We start from the raw sequence: 17,461 nt of genomic DNA, 5'->3' as shown, positions 1-17,461 counted from the left end.
ATCACAAATGAAGGAAGTGTTGAAAATGCATTAGTTGGGATGTGAGGAATATTAGCAATGTGAATTGTTGGGGATGTAGACAGTGTTAGAACTATGTGTACTCACAGATTTGCTATGTGTTGGTGTCATACTTTGTCAGAGATGTGATGAGGATGTATCATATGCTGCCAAGGACGTGTGGAATATTTATGTTGTATTATGTCAGGGACAGTATTAGGACTACTGATACCCTGAAAACACCTTATGTTACACATGGTGCTGATTGACATTATTCTGCAATTGCTGTTTCATAATGACATTAAATTGCTTCCACTACCACCTCATATTGTCCACAGACTGAATAGAGGTTGCCAATATGCATTGTCAGAAAAACACAGACCTGTCATTCTAATGCTAGGGTTCCTCCTCAGCATCCTTTATTTACTTTAGCACTGTTTACTGATCTTCATAGTTTCTCATGACACCCCATGCCTATATAAGGGAGCAAATGTTGCTTAAATGCTATCTAGGTACCCATTCTATCAATCTAGCTCATTCCTATGGCTGGTCTTGATAGCTACTAATGCCACAAATCACTGAGGGCTACACTCACGTTAGATTGGAGCAGGTGTATGATATATGAGGTGACATAATAGTTTGCATTGTTGCTTCACAGATACAGCAACCAAAGTTCAATATTTGATGGTGTGTGTATGTGCTTTGTGACCTCACAGGCTTCCCCTGAATGTTTCTGTTTCCTTCTACAGCACAGAAACACCTGCTTTCAGGAACAACCCAGATCATATTACTCTAAGTAAACTTACTGTAATTATTTCATTTTATTGAATACTCATAAATGCCCCTAATTACTAATGGAGTATATGCTCAGTAGCTACCTCATTAGTTACACCTATACATCTGCTCATTAATGCAGATAACTAATCATCTGATCATGTGACAACAACTCAATGCATGAAAGCATGCAGGCATAGTCAAGAGGTTCAGACCAAACATCAGAATGGGGGAGAATTTGTTCATAGAAGAATTGTTGGTGCCAGATGGGGTGGTTAGGGCATCTCAGGAACTGCTGATTTCCTGGGATTTTCACACACAACAGCCTCTAGAGTTCATAGAGAATGATGAAAAAAAGAACATCCAGTGAGCAGCAGTTCTGTAGATGAAAACACCTCGTTAGTGAGAGAGGTCAGAGGAGAATAATGAAACTGATAGGAAGGCAACGGTAATTCAACTAACCATGTGTTACAACAGTGGTGTGCTCAAGATTATCTCTGAATGCACAATACATTGAACCTTGAAGTGCATGGGCTACAGCAGCAAAAGACCACAAACATATTGTAAAGCATCCCGTGACACTTTATAGGTACAGTACCTCCTGAACCTAATAAAGTGGCCACTGAGTGTATACTGTAAAATGTAGTGAATATCATGAAACAATTTTTTTGTAATTACCAGCTTAAAATCTCCTTGAAAAATGACAAATTTATGTAAAGTTGGATTTCTGTAATTAAGGTCATTTGCAACCCAGAGAGCTACCGCCATATATATGTCTGAAAAAATCCTGATTTCAACCGAAGTTTCACCCGTAGCAACATGATATTTCTAATCTCAGCAATTTTCTGTTCAGAGCTGTTCCTCAATTGTCAAACTCATCTTGGACCCAATTCTTCACCTCTGGTGGAATCTCTACAAATCTAAATGGATTTTTCATGTTTACAACTCTCATATACAAAACCGAATAGAGTGAAGTAGGAAATATTGGTTGGGTAGTGAGTGGAAGGAGTCTATCCTTCTGGCAGCAAAATAGGCCCAACAAATCCCTTTTGCAACAAATATTCTTCAACAAGAGAAACATTTGAATGGGGTATCTGGAGACATAAGAATTAGGAATTTTAGCTAACCAAGGATAATTTATTTATTATAGTCATATGTACCAAGATGCAGTGAAAAGCCTAATTTTGCATGCCATCCAGACAGATCATTCCACCTGTACGTACATTGAGGTAGTACAAAAAAGCCTGATAACAGAATGCAGAATATAGTATTACAGTTACAAAGAAAATGCAGTACAAGACAACTGAGCTGCAAGGACCACAATGAGGTAGATGGAGATTAAGAGCTCGTCTTTATTGTACAAGTCTGTTCAAGAGTCTTAAGCAGTCACAGCAGCTGTCATAGTTTCATATTTAAAAGGCCTAATTAAAAGTGAACAGAATTTCTTTAAGCCCTGGGTGACTTTGTGTGACTTACAGTAGGATGGTAAAGATTGAACTCACTTTCAGATACTTAACATCACTTTCAACTGTCAATTCAATAGTTCCATTCTACTAACACTGGAACTGAACATTCATCTCTCTCCTTATTTGTTATGCATCACTGTGAATATTGTAGACAAGCTCAACATTTACTGCCAACCCTAACTGCCCTTGAGAAAAGGATGGTGAGCCGTTATACTCTTGTGAAGGAGGGTGCAAATGGTTAAAGTGGAGAAAGGGAAGCCCATCAAGTGTATTACTTTGTCCTGGATAATGTTGATGTGTTTGAACATGAGAGCTACATTCATCCAGGTAAAAAGGTATTCAAGCTAGAGCAGAGGTTCCCAACCTGAAGTCCATGGGCCCCTCAGTTAATGGTCAGGATCCATGGCATAAAAAAGGTTGGGAACCCCTGATCTACAGGAATGATAGTTCAATGGTCAAGTTGCTTGACTAGTATCCAGAAACAATGGTGACCACTCCTTCCTGGCTGAACAAGGCATTTCATGTTTTCTCTCACTCTTTGAACATTTCCCTAACATTTTGTGCATACCCATGTCTCAAGGTCTGATGCAGTTCAAAACGGCAGCTCACCCTAGCTTTCTCAAGGGCAAAACAGAACGGACAATTAAATGTTGGCACAGCCTCTGAAGCTCACATTGCTTAAATGAATATTAAAAACAACAAATCTTTCAGAACATCTTAACCTAAAAATTCATTGTGTGTAAACATCCAATGTGATTGAGAGTGTCAGAGTGTCTCCACACACACACACACACACACACACACTCTCCCCCCCCTCCCCCCCCCCAAGATGAGTACTGTCTGTAAGGATGTATTAAAACAAAGATATTGTTTATATTAATTGTGTGCAGGTAACCTTGTGTAATTACTTGCTTTTTCAAAATACTGCCATAAACTAATCCTTTTCAGTGAAATAATCCATGCCTTGATATGGTAAGGTGGTAACATGTTAAAGGAGTTAAAAGAGAAGGGCTACAGGACTTCATCAGCAGCTCTGGTAAAGAAAGATACCATGCTGCACAAAAGTCTTAGCCACATATATAGAGCTAAGGTGCCTAAGACTTCTGCACAGTTCTGTAATATTGCTATGTATAGCACTGTATTGCTGCCACAAAAAAACATGACATACGATAAACCTGATTCTGATATGGGTCTATATTGTGGACTGATATTGGGAAGGGGGCAGGGAGAGGGCAGTCATGTTTGGGAAAAGGGGAAGGGAGAGGGGAGGGTGTGGGAAGTGACAGAGAAACATTTTGTAATGATTAATAAACCATTTGTTTGGAATCAAATGACCTGGTGTCTCAGGGCGAGCTGCGTCTATATCCATGCCACCCCCCACCCCTGGCACTTCCCTGCCACCTGTGCCACACCCTCCTGTGGCATTCCATCCTCACCATTCCCAACATCATTTGCGTACACTGGATTTGAAAACTCACTACTCCACATTGACAAATGCAGTACTGTGCAAAAGTCTTAGACACCCTAGCTATATATGTACCGAAGACTATTTATTGCACAGTATTGGATACTATTCTGATGAGAATTCAGTAGATTTTTTATTCCTTCTGAATGCCGGAAATGAACAGAAGGCTCTGCCTCAGAAAATTTGGAAGCAGAAACCATCAGAGAACCATGCAATATGCTCACTGCTTCGTTGAGTTATCTCTGTAATACTGAGAACATTCATTGTACACTCAAAGAACTTGAGTATATCTTGTAGTACAAAATTGGTCAAGAGACCTAGGTGAGATAAATTGAGGTGCCCTTTGTTTCATTATAATTATTAGAGAGGGAAAAAAATCTCCTTTTGCAGTACAGTCGTGGTTGGCACCTATAGGGAGACTTCTTGAAGAGTTAATATTGGACTTGTTTATTAAGAACCCACTTAACTATTTTGGTTATTAGGTGTCTCAGATGATCTAACTGAGGGTGGCATCTGTATAAATTTATGTGGAATGGTCTATTCTTAAATAATCCCAGTAGTTGTGTTTTCAGGAAGAGAATATAGCAAGTAAAATGCTGATCCTTTTCTCAGGGTAAGCTAACCAAATTATGTGGTGACATAAATTGTAGGTGCATTGTCAAAGTATTTGAATCAGTTGCAAAATATCCTGCTTGAAAAGGTAGTTGTTTTGTTTGAAAAGGTAAATGGGAACAAATAATGTGGACAAAGGTAATGCAGGCAATTGATCCACTGTTGGCGAAATTGACACAGTGTCCAAAGATGTTCTTTGTAGCAGTCTGGCTCTTACTACGTACTTGTTTGCAGAACACACCTCTAACCTGCAGTGTGAGTCAGTCTTTGACTTCTTCCAGGGATACCAGGCAGCGTGATGGTTGCCTCTGCTCACAGGGAGAGTCTGGGTAAAAGGGCTCAGTTCTCCACAGTTTATGGTATCCTATCCCACTGTGAAGTCTGCAATTTGAGCAAACCTTTATGTTCACTCTGCCTACTTGCCTGTGCAAAGGTGGAATACAACGAATTGCCTGAACTTGTACAGAGAGTCTGAGTAAGCTCCTAGTTAGTGTAATGCAAGCTGTGAGATGACCCTTCTATCTCTAGCAGTTGCTGTAAGAATGCAAATGCATTAAACATGAATAGCCATTGTCACTTTGATTAATGCTGACAATGTAGTCCTTGCCCTACTTTTAGGTAAACATTTGTCAGCAGCAGTTTTCGGAGCATGCTCAGAGCCCTCCTAACAAAGCTTATTTTATTTATTAGCCTTTGCTGAGAATGAAGAGAGTCAACCCCTAAATGCCCTAAAGAACGTAGCTGCTGTTAAGAGTTGTACATTCTTCTCTAGCAGTTTGTCCTGTTATTTACATTCACTTTTCATTCTCCTAGTCACACTTTTTCTCACTACGAGTCTTACATTCACCAATAAAGCACTTCAGTGCCATCCATACACCTACTTATTAACTGTGAAACATCAGGCATAGAGGAAAGCTCTATAAATCGATGGAATTTCACCAACAGCCAGAATAAATAAGAATGTATCTCACAGTCCATTTAGGTATCAATAGTGCTGTGTGGATAGGTTAAGTGAGTGGCAAGGAGTTAGTGTGTGCAATGAAATATAGGAAAGTGACAAGTTATCCACTTTGGATATTATTACCTGAATTGAACAAGACTACAAAAATGTTGTGTTATGAAGGATTTTCCCTGCCTTTGTACACGGAACAGAATTGGTTGGCACGGGGATCCAGCAAACAATTAAGGTTAGTGGAATGTTAGTCTTTATTGTAAGGGATACCAAAGTTTTGATGCAAGGACACTGTAAGATTGCATCAAAACTTGTGCCGAGAGTTTTGATCTCCATGTACGCTCAGTGGTCACTTTATTAGGTGTACAATGTCCTGTGTATGTTACTCAAAATGGGTTTTTTGGTTTGTTAAGAGTAGGAATGCTTCTTTACATGGGAACTTGGGGGAGGGGTTTTTCGCGGGCTTTTGGTAGAGATCTGGGAGGAGGACGCCGAGGAAGGTGGACGTGCGCTGCACTGCTCGGAAGACCACCGGGCATGGCCCTAGGTGCGAAGACGTGGAGAGTCAGGAGGAAGATGCCAAGGAAGGTGTACATGTGCTGCACTGCTTGGAAGACCACCGGGGGTGGTCCTAGGTGCGAAGACGTGGAGGTCGGATGCAAGCGACGAGGGGTCGAATGGTTTGATGTTTGAGCTCCAACCATGTGCACTAAACTGACTGAACTTTGATAAGTTGGCGCCTTTTTGTTTTTTTCCCTTGCCTATATATTGTATTGCCTAATACTCTTTTAATTTTAGTAAATTCTTTAAAGTGTATTTCATAACGGTATTTGTTGTGGGTTTGATACTGTGGGCGGGTGCAAGGCATAAACTAGATTCTCACAGCACCTGCATGAATGGGAGGTGGGATTGGTGTGTGGTTGGATCTCCTTTTCCCCTAGACATGTACCAGCCTGTTGGGTAAGTGTTACATTTGTGGGGGCTCGTCTGGGATTGGATTGTCAGGGGCTGTGGAATCGCACAGGCAGTGTGTGCTTTAACTGTGGGAAAGAGGGGCATTTCAGGCGGGACTGTCGGCGACCGAGGGTGTGCTATAGCTGTGGGGAGGAGGGACACTTTAGGTGGGACTGTGAGAGACAAGGAGTCCCGTGGAGGACAAGCCCCCCTGTGACTAAGAAGGGAGAGGTGTCAGGAAACTTAGGAGAGGCTCAGTGAGGGAACGGACTGGAGCCTCTGGAGGAACATGTTCCCAGAGATCAGCCGGAAGACCACTGGGTGCCCGCGCCTCTATTCCGGATGGGCTGGTAGGACCCCATGCCAGTGTGGATCTACAGATAGAGGGAGTTTACGCAAAAGCCGTTCTTGATACGGGATTGCAAGTGACCTTATTGTACTTGTCTTTCTACAATCAATATCTAAAGCATTTGCCCATAACCCCATTTGATGCCCTACAGATTTGGGGTGTGAGCGAGGGTGACTACCCGTACGATGGGTACCTATTGGTGAGATTGGAGTTCTCGGAGGGCGATGTGGGAGTGTCTGAAGCTATTGAGACGTTGGTGTTGGTGTGTCCTGACCCGGTGGAAACCGGTGGTGCTGCCCTCCTGGTGGGGGCTAACTCCCCCGTTGTGCGACGGCTCCTGGGAGCTTGTAAGGAGAAAGGGGGGGAAGACTTTCTGGAGACCCTCTCAGTGCATCCAGTGTTTCGAGCGGTGTTTGAAGAAGGGGTTGCCTCCCAAGGGCTGGACCTGGAGTGTAAACGAGGGATGGTGTGGTGTACGCAGGCGAGGCCCAAGGTGATCCGACCCGGGGAGGTAGCACTAGTGATGGGGACCCCCAGATTCCCAGGAGTGCCGACAGGAGAAGCCCTGTTAGTAGACGCCCTGGACGATCTTGAAGGGGAGACACGATTTCCGGCGGGGGCGCTGGTGAGGCCTGAAGTGCAGAGACCAGAGGTGGTACATGCGAGGCGTAAGTGTCAAGAACACCACGGCAAGAGAACTCACCTTTAAGAGGGGAATGCCGCTGGCATATCTGTTCCCGGTGACGGAAGACACCCCATTCCAAGAGAGATCCCGGTGGCTGGCTCCGGCAGATGTTGAGGACGTGCGACAGCACTTGTGCAAGTTGAAGGAGGCCGGAATCATAGCTGAGTCTCGAAGTCCTTATGCGTCCCCAATAGTGGTGGCACGGAAGAAGAATGGGAGAGTGCGCATGTGTGTTGACTACAGGACTTTGAATCGGTGAACTGTCCCTGATCAATATACTATCCCAAGAGTCGAGGATGCGTTGGCCTGCCTGAGTGGTGCGAAGTGGTTCAGTGTGCTGGATTTAAGAAGTGGGTATTACCAGATCCCGATGAGTGCGGCTGATAAAGAGAAGACCGCTTTTATCCCGCTGGGGTTCTTTCAGTTCGAACGAATGCCCCAAGGCATATTGGGAGCCCCAGCCACCTTCCAGAGGCTCAAGGAGAGAACTGTGGGGGATATGAATCTGTTCGAGGTGTTGGTGTACCTGGACGATTTGATAGTGTTCGGATCGATTTTGGAGGAACATGAGGAGAGGCTGTTGAAGGTGTCGGGCTGGCTTAATGAAGAAGGATTGAAGCTTTCCCTGGACAAATGCCAGTTCTGCAAGTCATTGGTTAGCTACATTGGCCATATCATTTCACAAGAGGGAGTGGCTACTGATCCAACCAAGATAGAGGCCGTGACCACCTGGCCGAGACCCCAGAAAGTGTGCGCTCTGCGCTCATTTTTGGGGTTCTGTGGGTATTACCGCCAATTTGTGAAAGGATACGCAGAAGTAGGTCATCCGTTGACTCAGCTGTTGTGTGGCTATCCCCCGGTGGGAAAGAAAAGGAAGGGGGACCAGAGATAGGATACTGGAGGATACTGGAACCCAGCGGAACCTTTTGGCTCAAGCTGGGATGATCAATATGAAGAGGCGTTCCGATCTTTGAAAAGGGCACTGACCCAGGCCCTGGTGTTGGCTTTTGCTGATCCCCAGAAACCCTATGCGCTGCACACGGATGCCAGCCGAGAGGGTCTCGGGGCTGTTCTGTACCAGGAGCATGGCAAAGCATTGAGGCCGGTAGCCTTTGTCAGCCGAAGCTTGTCGCCATCTGAGAGAAACTATCCCACTCACGAGTTGGAGTTCCTGACGCTGAAGTGGGCCGTGGTGGACAAGCTGAGCGATTACCTGTATGGAGCCAAGTTTGAGGTGAGAACGGATAACAATCCCTTCACTTATATTTTGACTTCGGCGAAGCTGGATGCCACAGGATATCGGTGGCTGGCGGCCTTGTCGGTATATGATTTCAGCCTGAGGTACCGCCCCGGAAGCAAAAATGTCGATGTGGATGCTTTGTCACGTGGGGAGCTGGGGGAGGAGGAGAGGGACGAGGAGTGGGAGTGTGTCCCTGCCCCTGGAGTGAAGGCTATGTGTCAGTTTGCTATCACCGTGAAGGCCGAGGGAAGAGGGAGGATGGAAAGAGTCGTGGACCACTTGGGGGTTTTTGACGATGCCATACCCCTAGCTTACTGTGACCTGACCGCACTGCGGACTAACCAGTTGCTGGAACTGAGTCCGGGGGAAGTGACAGCTGCTCAGCGAAATGACCCGGGCATTGGCACAGTGTGGAGAGCGGTCGAGAAGGGGGATGGGGCGTTGGCTGAGAAGGCGAAACACCCATGCGTGCCTCTGTTGTTGAAGGAGTGGTCTCGGTTGAAGTTAAAGAACAAAATCTTGTACCGGGTCACGGCACCTCCGGACCAACCCCGCTGTTGGCAACTGGTCCTGCTGGAGGAGTATCGACAGGCTGTACTCCAGGCCTTACATGATGATTCTGGACACTTGGGGGGTGGAAAAGACATATGGATTACTCAAAGACCAGTTCTACTGGCCCCGGATGAGGGGGGAAGTCAAAGAATACTGTAGGGGATGCAGTCGTTGCATCCAGAGGAAGACCCTGCCAGTGTCAGCGGCTCCACTGTCGCAGTTGCAGAGTGCGGGACCTCTGGACCTGGTATGTATGGATTTCCTGTCAATTGAGCCTGACACCAGCAACACCGCAAATGTCTTAGTCATCACCGATCATTACACTCGCTATGCTCAGGCATTTCCCACTAAGGAGCAGAAGGCGACGACAGTGGTGAAGGTGTTATGGGAGAAGTATTTTGTCCATTACGGCCTTCCCAGGAGAATCCATAGTGATCAGGGGCAGGACTTTGAGAGCCGCCTTATCCATGAATTACTGACTATGCTTGGGGTTGAGAAATCCTAGTCTACCCCTTATCACCCACAGGGAGATCATCAGCCAGAGAGGTTCAACACGACCCTGTTGGATATGTTAGGGACATTGGAGATTGGGCAGAAAAGTAGATGGAGTCTTCATATTGGACAATTGGTTCACTGTTACAATTGTACTCGCAATGATGCTACAGGGTACTCGCCCTATTATCTGATGTTCGGGCGGGAAGCAAGGTTGCCAATTGACTTGTGTTTTGGGGGTGAAGTGGGTGAATTACCCGGGAAGTCCTATCTAAAGTATGTGTCTGACATGAAGAGGAAGTCACAGCGGGCGTACGAGTTGGCCGAGGCGGCGGCTACCAAACAAAACCAGAGAAGTAAGATGAGATATGATCGACAGGTGAAGTTTGTCCAATTATTGCCGGGCGACCGGGTCCTTTTACGGAATTTGGGACTCCCTGGTAAGCACAAGTTGGCAGATCAATGGGCGGCCAGCCCCTATGTAATAGAGAGCCAGATGCTGAACCTGCCAGTTTACCGGGTGAAACCTGAGGATGGGAAAGGGCCTATTAAGGTACTCCATCGGAATCGCCTGCTGTGCCTAGTACAAGGACTCTGCGAGGGCGCGGAGAAAGGGAAGAGCCCGCTGCTGAAGAGCGGGGACGGGTCCCTCACCTGGGAATGGCTACCGATTTGGAAAAGGACGACTCAGATGAGTGGGCCCTGTTCCCATTCGCTGATGCTCCAGTACCAGAAGAGGAGGCTCCTGGCCCTTCCCATACTGAATTGGGTGAGAGGAGGGAAGGTCTTGAGGGTCAGATGGAGAGGCAGCCAAAATTGGTGGGAGAGAGGGTGGAACCCGAGCGTGAGCCGGAGAGATCTCAGGTGAGGGAGGACCCCCTTGAAGAAGGGGATGAGGGTCTGTCAGGTAGGCCTGGGGAGTCCGAGACAGTGGGTTCGCAGGTGAAGAGGGAGCCCAGTGAGGCAGAAGGGGTATGGAGATCTCAGAGGATTAGGCACCCCCCCAGAGTGGTTGACATATGTGGTGCCAGGAGAATCGAGTGTGATTTCTACTGCTCTGGGTAGTTATGTCGCTGTTTTCTGCACCTGGGTTGGGTTTTGTGTGTTGCAAGAAGCATTGGGGAACTCTGGTAATGCCATGAGGGCATGACATTTGCTGGTCGGGAGAGAATGTACAATGTTCTGTGTATGTTACTCAAAATGGGTTTTTTGGTTTGTTAAGAGTAGGAATGCTTCTTTGATAAGTGTTTCTCTCGCAGTTGTTTTGCTTTATACTTGCTGATATGGTAATTGTATTCATTTGTTAACCAATGGGGAATGTTATTTTGTCTTGTGAGGCTGGGAGGGGTTTTTCGCGGGCTTTTGGTAGAGAGCCGGGAGGAGGACGTCAAGGAAGTGGACGTGCGCTGCCCTGCTCGGAAGTCCACCGGGCATGGTCCTAGGTGCGAAGACGTGGAGAGTCAGGAGGAAGACACCAAGGTGGACGTGCGCTGCACTGCTCAGAAGACCACCAGGGGTGGTCCTAGGTGCGAAGACATGGAGGTCGGAGGCAAGCGACGAGAGGTCGAATGGTTCGATGTTTGAGCTCCAATGATGTGCACTAAACTGACTGAACTTTGATAAGTTGGTGCCTTTTTGTTTTTTTCCCTTGCATATATATTGTATTGCCTAATACTCTTTTAATTTTAGTAAACTCTTTAAAGTGTATTTCATAACGGTATTTGTTGTGGGTTTGATACTGTGGGCGGGCGCGAGGCATAAACTCGATTCTCACAGCACCTGCGTGAACGGGAGGTGGGATTGGTGTGTGGCTGGATCTCCTTTTCCCCTAGACATATACCAGCCCGTTGGGTAGTGTTACATAGGCATCTCCTGTACCTAATGAAGTGGCCACTGAGTGTATGCTCACGATCTTCTGCAGATGTAGCCTATTCACTTCAACATTTGATGTGTTGTGCATTCAGAGATGCTCTTCTGCACAGTTCTGTTCTAAACAGTGTGAAGTCAATGTCGCCTTCCTGTCAGTTTGAATCAATTTGGCCATTCTCTTGTGACATTAACAAATCATTTTCACACACAGAACTGCTGCCCACTATGGTTTTTTTTTAAATTTTCCCACCATTCTCTGTAAATTCTAGAGATTGTTGTTCATTAAAATCCCAGGAGATCATCGGTCCTGAGATACTCAAATCACCCTATCTGGCACCAACAATCATTTCATGGTCATGAGAACTGTGAGAATGATCAAAGCTATCACCTAGGTTACCATGGAGAGAAGCATCTCTTGCCTTGAATATTTTGTTTTGTGTTGGCAGGTTCATTTCTGCAAATTCTTTATGGTATAAAATTGTGCTTAAAAACTTATTACCTACAAAACCCATCAGACCTTTAGTGCATATGAGCAGAGCTTTGTATTCACTATGCAATTTATTGCAGACAAAGGAGTAAACAGTTAGACATTCAGCTTACTGGAGTTTACTGACAGTGTGACAATATTCATTGCAACACAAAGACACAATGACAATGTTTTTGCAATGAGGACGTATTGATAGATTCTAGAATGACTGAAAACCACACTAATGTTTAGTCTACATTTTTTTATTGAAAGTTAGATGGATCACTCATCATGTCTGAAAAACTGTCAGTGCACACTGTATATCACAAAGATTTTTCAACCCAATACCCATTCTTTGATAAGTACATTCAGTTGATTGAAAGGTTGGTTGGTAGGAAAGGAATGGATAATATTTCCATGTGTTAACTTGTGAAATTCAGCTAGTGATGATAACCAGAGGCAATGACAGGCAATTATCACAGTCTCCTCTTCAGTTTTCCACCACGAAACCTTTCTTGCTTTTTGAAATCATTCTGTTTCAAAGGTGATAGAGTTCCTGATCCACTCATCATCTGAGTCTTGCCCCACTTTGAGGAAGTATTGTTAAATAAACTCCTACAATGCACTTGTTGAATTAATGCACCCAAGTTAGCATGGAATTTGGCAGTGCTGGAAACATGCAAACAAATTGCAAATCTGTGAGGACACAGTTTAGGCTTGTTATGAATGCTGCTCTCCAGTCTTGGTGGGAATATTTATATCTCTTCCCTGAAACATTTAGAAAATTTGTTTGCTCAGGTATGTTGGTCAAATATGTGAACCAATGATATGCATAGTCTGTTGGAAGAACATTATACCAGCAGAGAAGTATACCCATGACAAAGATAGGGACGGTCTCTTATAGGTTTGAGCTATCTCTTACTTTGATGTGTGTTCCATGTTCTTGTACAATACACATAATATGTTTTGATGTACATTTCCATGTCTTTGCAAGTAATGCCAAAACCCCTGAATTAATTAGCTGTGACTTTATGAGACTGAAAATATAAGTGCACAATATTAGGAGTAGGAGTAGGCCAATCAAATTCACCAATTAATAAAACGATGAGTAATCTCAGCCTCAACAACACCTCCTGCTCTTTCCTCATTCTCTTTACCTCCCTTGTGAGTTAAAATATCACAGCTTTCACTGCAGCTGAAAGAGTTGCAGAGCTCCACCATCCTATTCACAGCTAATACCTCTTTGTGAATCATACGATAATTCCAGGCTACTGTATGTGTCAGAAACTACACTACTTCAGCTTGCTAATTGTCATTTTGCATCAGGCCCACACACAACTGGAATAGTACCTCTCCATGACTTATTTAAAGGTTAATTAACTCAGGACAGAGAGAGGTATTTAAAATTCTGAAAGATTGGGATAGTTTGGGTCCAAGTAAACCCATTTGCACAACTCAATCACAAAAGAACCAGATTTACAAATTAAGGTCAAGAAAAAGCAAATCAAAACAGATCAGATTGCATTAAAAAAGATAGTATCTGGAACAGATTATTAGCATAGCTGCTGTAAATGAAGTGACTCAAAAGGTTATGGCTAGAATAAGTTCCTGCTTGAACAAAGACCTGCACCCACTGAAATTTGCATATTGCCACAAGTCCACAGCTTCAAAAGGGCAACAATTATACTAGTGCCCAAGAAGAGTAGAGTGAGCTGCCTTAACGACTATCATCTAGTAGCACACACAGCTATGGTGCTGAAATGCTTTGAGAGATCAGTCATGGCTAGAACCAACTCCTGCCTCAGCAAGGACCTGCCCACTACAAATTTGCCTTTCGCCACAATAGGTCTATGGCAGATGCAATCTCAAAGGCTCTCTATGTGGCCTTAAATCAGCTGGACAATACAAACAGCTATATCAGGATGCTGTTCAGTGACTATAGCTCAGCGTTTAACACCATCATTCCAATAGTCTTGATCGATAAGCTACAGAATCTGGGCCTCTGCAACTCGCTCTGCAATTGGATCCTCGACATCTTAACCGGAAGACCACAATCTGTGCATATTGGTAATAAAATCCTCCCTTTGCTGATGATCAACACTGGCGCACCTCCGGGATGTGTGCTTAGCTCACTGCTCTACTCTCTCTATACCCATGACTGTGTGGCTAGGCACAGCTCAAATGCCATTTATAAATATGCTGATGATATAACCATTGTTGGCAGAATCTCAGATAGTGATGAGAGGGCATACAGGAGTGAGATATACCAGCTAGTTGAGTGGTGTTGCAGTAACAACCTTGCACTCAATGTCAGTAGGACCAAAGAGCGCTGACTGAGGACTTAAGAAAAGGTAGGTCGAGGGAACCAATCCTCAGAGAGAGATCAGAAGTGGAGAGAGTGAGCAATTTCAAGTTCCTGGGTGTCAATATCTCTGAGGATCTAACCTGGATCCAACATGTCAATGCAACTATAAAGAAGGCAAGACAGTGGCTATATTTTCATTAAGAGTTTGAGGAGATCTAGCTTGTCACCTAAAGCACCTGAAACTCGTACAGATGTACCATGGAGAGCATTCTAACAGGACGTATCGCTGTCCATTATGGGGGGAGGGGCTACTGCACAGGATCGAAAGAAGCTACAGGTAGTTGAATAATTAGTCAGCTCCATTGCAGATACTTGCCTCTGTAGTATCCACAACATCTTCAAGGAGCGGTGCCTTAGAAAGCCTGCATTCATTATTGAGGACCCCATCACCTAGGACATGCCCTCTTCTCATTGTTATCATCAGGAAGGAGATACAGAAGCCTGAAGACACATACTCAGCCATTCAGGAACAGCTTCTTCCCCTCTGCCATCCAATTCCTAAATGGACATTGGACATTGAACACTACCTCACTCTTTTATTATTTCTGTTTTTGCACTGCTTTTAATTTAACTATTTAATATAGATAAATACTTACTATAATTTTTTTTTCTAAATTTATCATGTATCGCATTGTACTGCTGCCGTTAAGTTAATAAATTTCACGACATATGCCAGTGACATTAAACTGGATTCTTATTCAGCAGATGTGATCTAATTGGCTCTCCACTCAGCTCTGACGCTCTCAGACAACAGCAAAACATGGCTGCTGTTTTTTGGTTACAGCTCTGAGTCACTTACTCATTATTAATCACCAAGTTTCTAAGCCTGGACTTCTAGACCACCCTCCGCAAAAGGATCCTCAACTTTGTTGTCAGATGACTGCAGTCAGTGAGGATTGGTGATGACATCTCCTCCTCACTCAACACAGGCACAGTTCATAGATGCGTGCTTAGCCCACAGTTCTGCTCTCCACACTCCTGACTTCATGCTAAGCACAGCATAGTAATATGCAGATATCAGCACATTTATTGGTAAAATTCCAGATGGCAAGATGGTGAAATAGATCATCTAGTTGAGTGGGGTCTCAACAACAATCTCTCACTCAACATCAGCAAAACTAAAGAATCCATTGTGGACCTAAGGAAGGGGAAGTTGGTAGAACATGCACCAATTCTCATTGTGGAGTTTGCAGAGCAGAATGTGAGCAACTTTAAGTTCCTCTTTGTCAATGTCCGTCCTGGACCCAGGACATTGATGCAGTCACAAAGAAGGCACGCCTGTGGCTCTATTTCATGAGGAGTTTCTGGAGGTTTGGAATATCATTAAAGACTCTGGTGAATTTCTAGAGATTTACAGTGGAGAGCATTCTGACTGGTTTCATCACAGCCTGGTATGGAGACTCCAGTGCGCAGAATCACAAGAGGCTACAGAGGGTAGTAGACTCAGCCAGCATTGAAGACATCTTCAGCAGCAGAGCCTCAAGAAGCTGCCATCCATCACTAGGGACCCTCAGCGTACAGGGAATGGTCTCATGCCCGAAATCCACACTCAGTCATTCAGTAACGGCTACTTCAGAATGGCTCATGAATTCTTGAGCACTCCTCATTATTCCCATTTTTCCTTTATTTATTCTACACCATTTATTTTTAAAATTTATGATTATCTGCACTGCACTGTTGCTGCAAAACAACAAATTTCACAACTTACATGTGAGACCATGAAAATAAATCTGATTCTGAAGGCATACCTTGTGTATGTGGACTTTGTGGTCTGAAATCCCGCTTTCATCAGAAACTAACATTATTTTCAGCCTCTCTTAGGCTTGCTCAAACTAATTGGTTCACTTTGGAGGCGAGAGTCTGGCTCTTGTTTGCCTACTGTTTTTAATCAGTTGGTTGTTGTAGCTGATGTAAATGTTTGTAAAGTTAACTACATCCAGAGTATCTATACTATGATGATTGGGTTGGCAATGAGGCTGCAGGTAAGATTACCCAAGCAAGTTGATTGATAAAGGAGAGCCATATGGCATTGCTTTCAGGTATTCCCATTAGGAAAGTATATATGGAATAAGACTCCAAACCTGCAGCTTTCCAAGCAGCATTGTGAGTGAACACACTGTCACTGCCAAGAAGATAGTCACTAAGCCATCTTTTACGGCAGCAGTTATGGGCCAACTTACTTTCTGTTCATTACACCATTGCTATTTAGGGCAGCAACGATGATTCTCCATCTCTGGCAGAGTTCAGGCCTTCCTTCATATGTCAGTACCTTTATCTTGACTCTCACTACTGCCAATCATGCAAGTCCTGGGTGGAAACTCAGGAATACCGTTGCCCTTAGATGTAGACAGGTTCTTCATTCCTGTTTCCGTAACAATTTCACTTTTCCTTTCAGGTTTGTTAGCTCTGAGCTGAATCCCTGAACCTGGAGGTCCAATGGGCCACTCTTAGTCTGTCCTCTAACCCTGACCTGTTCGGCATGAGTGACCCTACCAAGAGCCAAAGCATAAAGCTATGACTTCAGCCAACATAGCTCTCTGGGTCACTGAGGCACGCAAGCCTCCAAACCATGACAAGGTTGTAGTCCTCTTGAGGTAATATGGGCCAAGCACCAGATCAATTTTTCCCTTGTTGATGACGTTGAAAGTGTCAGTTGCACTGAATTTTTGTGACAGTGTTTATTTCAGATTATAGTGGGATGAAATCGAGATTTTTGTTCATCTAGAGATTCATGGATTGTGCAAAAGATAGAAAATTCAAATAATAATTTAAATCACTTTGAAACCAAGTAAAATTTCAATGACCTGAGGAGATGTTTTAACTGAGAGGCATCTAGTAGCATAGCAAGTATTACAATTAAATGTTTGCCTTGTTGGGGCATTATCCAGGAGATTGACATTCCATTTCAACGTGACAAACAGCAACATGCCTGAGGCCCATGCCAGGTGAATAATAGTGCTCCTGAGGTCCAAGCCAAGTAGGTAAAGGTGTGCCCTAGGACTATAGTTTGTATAGTGAAAGCCTACCTCCAGATATGTAATCACACTTCGCAAATGCAGCCAGGAGTGTGTCTTCGGAGCATTTGGAGATCAAGCCCGGAAAGATGCTCCAATTCTATAATCCCTGTTCTATTCACAGTCATTAATATTCCACAGTAGTTCCTTATCGTACTGCCTTAGCTGTCTCACATGCCGAAAGGTGACAATTCTAAGATGATGATGCA

The sequence above is a fragment of the Hypanus sabinus genome, chromosome 2 (assembly GCF_030144855.1).
Source record: "Hypanus sabinus isolate sHypSab1 chromosome 2, sHypSab1.hap1, whole genome shotgun sequence".
NCBI lineage: Eukaryota > Metazoa > Chordata > Chondrichthyes > Myliobatiformes > Dasyatidae > Hypanus > Hypanus sabinus.
The sequence above is the reverse complement of the archived record's forward strand: the minus strand, read 5'-3'. Positions refer to the sequence as shown.